Source organism: Camponotus vicinus, unplaced genomic scaffold (genome assembly GCF_025532165.1).
Source record: "Camponotus vicinus isolate PSW18456_S1 unplaced genomic scaffold, iyCamVici1.0 SCAF_8, whole genome shotgun sequence".
NCBI classification, from domain to species: Eukaryota; Metazoa; Arthropoda; class Insecta; order Hymenoptera; family Formicidae; genus Camponotus; species Camponotus vicinus.
In genome coordinates, this window is record NW_028141980.1 from 8760079 (window position 1) to 8768635 (window position 8557).

Here is an 8557-nt window from a genome sequence, read left to right on the forward strand (position 1 = left end):
GTAGTTTCGAGCACTTTCTCTTTAAACTCAATTTATTAAAGGCGCACTTTATATATTATTCATATATTACGATTAAAGCAATCAATGTCATTTAAAATGTTACATATACGTCATGTATAAATGTTTACATATACACATATTCTTTTAATTTTCAGCTGTAAGGTATTGTAATTAACATTAATGTACATTAATATTAATTCATTGATGATTTCGATTCGCACTTAGAAAAAAATATATTTAAAACATTTTAACTATATTTTCTAAAAAATTATTTGCAGATTTTAAAAACACATTTATTATTCTATATAAATAATTCGCAAAGAATGTTATAAAAAAATGTAACACAATGCTTACACAGAAAAAAATAAGTGTCAAATCAAGACTTATATACTTTAAATTAAGGCGTTCATTGTTTCGTATATATGCAACAATTTATAATCTTCTTAGAAGAATTTAATAATTTTAAATTTCAACAATATTATAGCCTTGTTTTAATATTATAATTGTCATCTCAAGAATATTTAATTATTTAATTCTACTTTAAGAAAATTATAATCTTTGATTTAAAAATATTATTTTCTATCTAACATTGTTTCTTTTCCATTCAAGAAAATTAAATCTTAAATCATAAGAATATATTTTTTTTTATTGAACTATATAAAATGGCTTCATTCAAGTAAGCAATTATTCAAGCAATTATATTTTTCTTTAATTAACGCAATCTCACTTCAAGATTTTCATGTTAAAACTAAATATATTTTCAAAACAAGAATGTCCTTTTTTTCCGTGTATTTAAATGATACGTTGTGTTACATTTTTAATCAATAAAATTTTCATCGATTCAGTTTAAGATAGTATGTTTTATATGTACAATTAGATATTTTTCTTATTCAGATTGCTTTTATCTCTCGGTCAACATTTCGCATGTAAGAACGGAAATAAATAATAAGAAAAAGAGTTAAGCAGTTCACGTATTAATATGAACGCTGTTGCAAATCTAAGGAGCAGCAATTGCGACAATAATTATTATATATAATATACAATATAATATTATATACAATATAATTATTATATAATTTTCTCATTGTTATTTATATTATATAATTTTCTCATTGTTATTTATTATTACAACATCTCTGTGAATTAGATTCCAATTTTTTTTTATTAAAGAAAATGATCGTCGTGTAATTTTTTATTCAACAATATATAAGTAGACATTACAATGAAAAAAAAAATTATTTTAACTAAATGCACTTATTGCGTACGTGACATAAAAATCGGAAGCTCTAATGATTTAGATTACATTATTGAATGATATAATTTCACACAAATTATGTAAAATTATATATAATATAAATTTCTTTGTCTCTTTCACAAATTATATTATAAATTTATATAATATAACCCCCCATGGGTACACCTTGACGAGGTGGGGTGGCTCAGTACTTGGATGGTCCCTTGAGGTTTATCTTAAATTCTTTTCTTTAAGATAAATCTTAAGGAGCCTGAAGAGGAAGCTAAGTACCCATTTGCACAGCATTGCCACGAGTCGCAATGGATCGCACGCGCATTTAATGCGCTGGACGCAGATTGCGTCGTCGACTTTTCGTCGTCGGTGCCGTCAACGTGTCGCGGACGGCGGCGTCTCGTTACCGCGTTTTCGCGTTTAGCTTTTTCGCGTCATCGCGTCATCGCGTTTTCGCGTTGGACTTTCTCGCAATCCCAATTTCACTTATTTGTCATCGAGTTGTCATCTTCCGACGTCAACTAACCGGGATGTCTCATTGAGTCGTTGCGAATGTAACGAAATTCTCACGCCTCGTGCATCGCGGCACTTGGTGATGCCGGCCGCGCACACGTATGTCCAGTACTGTGTACATGGGCGCGCGGTTTTGAGCTTTTGCTCAAGTTCGGCTGATTGAGGTCACGCTCTGCTTCGGGCTCCAGTTCGGTACGGATCGGTTAGAATTCGATCGATTGCTTGGAATCGTCGTTAATGGGTCCCTTCTCTTGTTCTAACAGCCATGAGATATTATGCACGAACAAGAGTCGAGTGAACTTCATTCGCGTTGATTCCATCAATCGATAGTTTTCTTCCGTTTCGGACTTAACTCTTGTTTGGAGGTAAGATGTCGTTGAATTCCCAACCTGTTGACTCGAAGATGACTCTCGTCAGTGAAATGGGATTTTCGCTCGTATCGAAACCGGGAGTGCCGTTTAAAGTATATATATATTAAATATATACATCGCGCGACCAAACAGAAAATTTTTAATCGTATCGAATAGTGCGGGAACCGTCCAGTATCGCGCGTAAAAGTGCGAAAGTAGCGATATAAAAATATCGCACGTGAGTGCGGGAGTGCCGCTGAAAGTATCGCGCGTCTAAGACTGAGAGGAGGAGGAGGCCTAGGAGAGGCATCGGGCTTCGGCAGAGCAACCTTCTGGTAAATAATTTATTTATTTACAATTATATATTAAATATTAAATATATTTATTATAATTTAAATTAAACAATTAATCGCGTAATTTGATTTTTTATTTATATGATTTAAAGAAGAGAATTGAAGAATAAGATTTTTAAATAAAAGCTATAATCTTGTAAAGGTATAAGCTTTTATAAAGTTATTAAAGAATTATTAATAATGTTTTTTTTTTAATTTATAGAATTATTTTATTAATCTGCTTATTATTATATGGATCGAATATAAAATTCAATATATACAAATAATAATTTTTTGAAATATTAATTTTTTGGACATTATTATAATTTGGATTTTCTATATGTATGTTATAGATGCAACAACCCAGATGATCTGAGAGGAGGAGCAGGCCTAGGAAAGGCATCTTGCACCGGCGGAGCAACCTGATGGTGAGTATTATTATTTATATTAATTTTATATAAATAAATAAATTAATTTGATTTATATGAATGATTTAAACATGAAAAAATTGGGAAAATTTTTATAATTTTTTCTATATAAAAGTTTCTACTTAAAAAAATTAATTACTTATAAAATTATTTCATATTTATATATTTATTTATAATTGCGTGCATCGGATATAAAATTCAATGAGTCCAATAATAATTTCTTAAAATATTAATTATTTTGAACATTTATATAATTTGCATTTTATATTTGTATGTTACAGACAACGTAGCTTCAATATTAACTCCGCTGTTGCGCATCAGTGCCGGTAAGTAACAACCTTTTATTTTGAAGCAAAGGATTTGTAAATGCATGAAAAAATCCGTTGCTTCTAACTCTCGGTTGGCGGGATAATACGCGTGTAAAAATTAAAGTAAAAGAAAAAATATTTTTAAAATAACAATAGATATAGAGGTACATGAAATATTTATTTCCATTATATATATCGGCCTTTATAAAACGGCCTTTTTAAAAATAGATTTTTAATTTCTAAATATTTAATCTAAAAGATAAAGATATTTATAAGCAACCCGACGACGGAGAGTTAAAATGCATGCTAATTATATTTTATATATGCATGATAATTTATATTTTGCGATTTCTGACGACTTAATGGCGTACGTTAAAATACGATCGTAATATCGTACGATCGTAAACAAATTATTAGTCGTCAAAATGAATATGGCCAGAAGAAGAGATAACTGGCTTGAAAAATACATATCAATATTGGCAATATTGGCCAAAAGATGTGTTGCGCGGCTAAGGCTTCCTAAATTTTATCGCGAATTTCCGGTTAGGGCTCCTTAAATTTCTCATTATCGCGGATTTCTAATTAGGGTTCCCCAAATTTCACCTTATCGTGAATTTCTGCTGGTGTAAGCCAGCAAGTAGGGCGGTTAGGGATGTTAGGTCTTTATTAGGTCTGTTAAGGCTATTAAGTCTGTTAGGGCTGTTAGGACTGTTAGGTTTGTTAGGGCTATTAGGGCATATAAAAGTTAAATTTATTTTCAAGAAAAAAAAACATAAAAATATGTTATTTTTAGGGGTCTGTATTAGGCTTGTTAGGGCTATTAAGTCTGTTAGGACTGTTAGGTTTGTTAGGGCTATTAGGGCATATAAAAATTAAATTTATTTTCAGGAAAAAAACCATAAAAATATGTTATTTTTAGGAGTATTTTCATATATATAATTTATTTTATGTAAAATTAAATAAATTATATATAAAGAATTGAAATTAATTATAAAAAAAACTATAAATAAAAATAAAAAAATGTATGGAAAATGTATGGAAAATGTAAAAAATGTAACTTAAATACATAATGTACATTTAAGTTGCATTTTATTATACGTATAACATGTATTAAATTTAATATTTTATTTTTTGTAAATTGTATTAATATTTTATCACTTAAAAATTGTATTTTTTTGAAAATTATACAATTTTAAATTCGAATGTGAATGTTATTAGTATCTAATATGATAATATTGATTCGATAAAATATTGACAGAAAAAAGTAATTCAATCTAAATAATTTTTTTTTCTAACTTATTTGAATCCATATACATTGATTATCATTGATTAATCATTTCAAATAATAAAAATTTTGCAATTTTCTTGTGTTGAGAATATTGATACTAATAGCATCAATTATTAAATTGTATCTAACATTGTAATTATATCTATAAATTGTAATTATATTATTTTTTATTTTTAATAATTTTCTTTGCAATTGTATATAAATTATAATCTAGTTGTAATAATGTAAAAGAAATCTATTGTACATTACACGAAATTAGATGAATACGTACAATAAGAAAATTTGTTTAATTAACACATTTGATATATTTTATTTCAATATTTTTATTGCAAAATTATTCAAATATTTGGATAGCTTATTTTTTTATATTAAAAGATTATTAATAAATTCGAGAAACTCGCGCAAATACCGTAAAAAAACTCTTTTACATAATATAAAGATTATTAAATAAAAGTGAATCAAGAAAAACACGATGTTAACCCAATAATTAGATATTAGCTTTTTACTCGTAAAATTTGTCGCGCTTTTAATATTATAGAAACGTAAGTATATTCGAAAATAAAATATTGCGAAATATTGAACATTATCGATCACGCGGAAATTAAAATCTGTAAAACAAAATAATTTTCTTTGATTATCGTTTTTAATTAAATGTATTTCGAAAATTTCGAATCGCGTTAAATATTTATTGATTTACGATTTATTGATTTACGATTTTATAATAAATTATATTGCAAACAATTGCGTTCTTTTCACGTTTTTGGACGTGATCGCTATCTTGGCGAAGAAGCCTTATCGCTGTCCCTCATGTCAGGTGGACGCTAGCAAATGCGGTTTGTACTGGCGGAGAGTCGAAACGATCTTCATTGCGGAGAGTTATTTCTCGTCGGTTTTTGTGGGCTCTATCCGCAATGCTTAGTTCGGTGCCTCATTGAAAATTGGAAGTTTCCATTACAGAGTAGGAATTAAACCCAGGTTTTCTTGGCGGTTCCTGAAAACAATGTTTTTGGCAGTGATTTAACGACGATCACCGTACATTTGAAATCGATTTTATTAAATATAAAATACAAAATTCATTAAGTATACTTTGAGAGAAGATATATTTTCTTTTTTTTTATTAAAAATGTTCTTCCATTAATATCAATATTATTTTAATAATGAAAATATTTAATAATAGTTCAAAAATGGATATAATAGATAAAATTCACTTTTTCAAATATAAATTTAATTTAATAAGTTTTTGCGCAAACTTTTTTGTGCAAAATTTTTATTATTTGAAAAATTATGGTTACAAACAAGTATATTTTATTAATTAATTTTGAATTAATTTTATTTTTGGTTTCTTTTAAGAAACCACTTGCAGGCACTGGACGTTCCACTATCTCAGTATATTACATTTATTTTAGATAAGACGAGTGTATATGTATATATAATAAAATACATGTGCGCAAATTGTGATGTATTTGCAAAAACCCTTTTTTTGTATTATTCTTAATAATATATTAGGATGATGCATGATATAATATAAAATGTGTGAGTAATTAAAAAGTTCGAGACAAATCGAATGGGTACTCTGATATCAGTAAGATTCTGTAAATTATTGTCACGTGTTAAGTGTTAAATGCAACAGAAAAATTAATTTCTTGATAATCTTCCATTTGATGTTGCTAAATATTCAAATTGAATTTTTTTTTAAATCTCGCTGTTATCGGATTTGATTTGTCTCGAGCACATTTGGTACCCTAAAGTTATTATTATTCATACATTTAACCGAGCAACGATAAAAGCGCATGTATTTCATTTTTCCTAAATATACTCGATTGTAACATGTATATAAAAATCATTATATCCAGTCATTTTTTTAGTAAAAAAAGATATTTCTTACAATGGAAGAACATGTTTTTTTTCACGCGAAGTTTAATCTCATGTATTGAAAATGATAATAAGGGTAACAGTCGTTAATTCGCTGCCGAAATCACTGTTATTGGGAGCAATCAGGAAGATCGGGGATTCGTTCCTTCCTGTAGCGGGACTTATGACGTTCAATGAATCACTTAACTTTCCTTTGTGGATCGATTCCGCGGGATCCGAAATAGAAGAAATAAGACAAATTGAGGTCGCTTTCCACTTTTAAGATCGTTCTTCTCTCTGTTAGATATTAACCAGCGTATCACTCGGCAGAGGGATTTTGATCTGGTTTAATCGTTGGGCCAGTTATCCTTCATTGAACGTGGCGATAACGCGATTATTTTAAGGAACATTAAAGTTTAGCCTATTTGCAATTGTCCGCGAAACAAGATATATATTTTTATATACTTTTGATCGCGAAATTTACATGAAATTGTATATTTGGAAAGAAATCGAGTATTATAGATTCTACATCCGCGTTTAATTCCTTACGTATATTATTTACAAATTATATGAAATGCGCCTCTAATGTTGCAATATTTTTATTGTCACATGAAATGATAATAATTATATTGCGTGTGCGCACGTTGTATTCCGATTATAGAAATTATGTGTATTGTAATTAAATATTACTATTTTTATCAATTTTTTTTATTCATCATATACATTCGCGAAATTTAAACCGCGATTTTTTTTCTGATTTAATCGTTGGGTAACATCGATGCTTTACTTATCTTTTCGCGTCATCGAACATTTCTTTTAGAAAACCTTACAAAATGCATTAAAATTCCGGGTACTTTTTCTTATTGAAAGACATAATCGATAAATTTATTAATGATTCTTTTGGTTGCGATAGATTATCAGCGCTACGCCAATCTAAAAATTTCTAATAAATTGTACGCATTTCTGATATTTTCGTGTAATATAATAAAATATGCTATGTATATATTCTATATAACAATTTGTTATGTATTATTTTATGTTTTATATATAATGTATTTTTTATTATTGTTATAATTATGTATTATATACTATATATTTTCAACGGAAAATTTTATGTATTTATAAATTGTATTATAATTATAATGTATATTTTGTAATATATTTTTATATGACTGCAAGCTATGTAATTATACATTATAATATTTTATAATTATATAATATACATATATATTTTTTATAAATTCTATGTATTATATTTTCTATTTGGAAAATTTGAAAAACCTACACTATTAAAAGAAAATAAAATAAAAAAATTTTACCTCCTCGATGGTATCTCCACCTTAACGAAGGCATTTGCCGGGTGAGGAGGTTTGAGTACTCTAATGATCCGGAGAGCTATGCCGGCGGTAACATAGGCCGGTATTTATATAATCTGTTTTTATATTTAATCATCTTAAATATGGTCTTCGCATCTTAAAATTCTGTTCAATCTCAATGAAATAATAAACATTTTCTAAATTTTACTTAAAACGATCTTAAATATAAGACTATATGAACACCGACCTTAATTACTGGTAGGGTCACCCATGCCGGATAGGTCAAAGAAAAAGAGTCAGACTAAGAGAGATACCCCGTAATTATAATTATTATATTAATAATTATTAATTATGAATATAATAATTATATTATAATATATTATATTATAATAGTTAATTAGTAATTATTACATTTTTTGAATAAGATGAAAGTAAAAGAATGATAAAAGCATGAAGAGAGAGAGAGAGAGAGAGAGAGAGAGAAGGAAGAAGCACGAGTCCCTATGGTCTTGGGAATGCGACAGATTACAACACTGCAAAGATTTGAAGAAGAAGATACATTGGATAAAAATGCGTAGTAATACTTTATATAATTATGTTACACTTTATAATTTAGCACATTGTATTATAATATATAAAGCATCAAGCATTAAATATTTTGATGTTATGAAAACTATAATAAAATAATATAAAAAATTTGCTATAAAGTGGAACATTCGAAAGCATATCCACTGACGAGATACTATTAAAGATCGATGATTTTACAATATTTACCGTGACCACAAAATATTTATGTATTTATGTATATATATATATATATATATATATATATATATATATAGAGAGAGAGAGAGAGAGAGAGAGAGAGAGAGAGAGAGAGAGAGAGAGAGAGAGAGAGAGAGAGAGAGAGAGAGAGAGAGAGAGC

At 27.9% G+C, this 8557-nt stretch overlaps 1 long non-coding RNA gene across 1 annotated transcript; it reads left to right on the top strand.

Moving 5' to 3' along the window:
* Window positions 1–1425: 1425 nt before the first annotated feature.
* On the top strand, window positions 1426–4204 carry LOC145975447 (uncharacterized). The gene is made up of 3 exons (XR_014439979.1): window positions 1426–2444; window positions 2795–2869; window positions 3151–4204. It is a non-coding gene; the product is annotated as an uncharacterized LOC145975447 (long non-coding RNA).
* Window positions 4205–8557: the final 4353 nt, after the last annotated feature.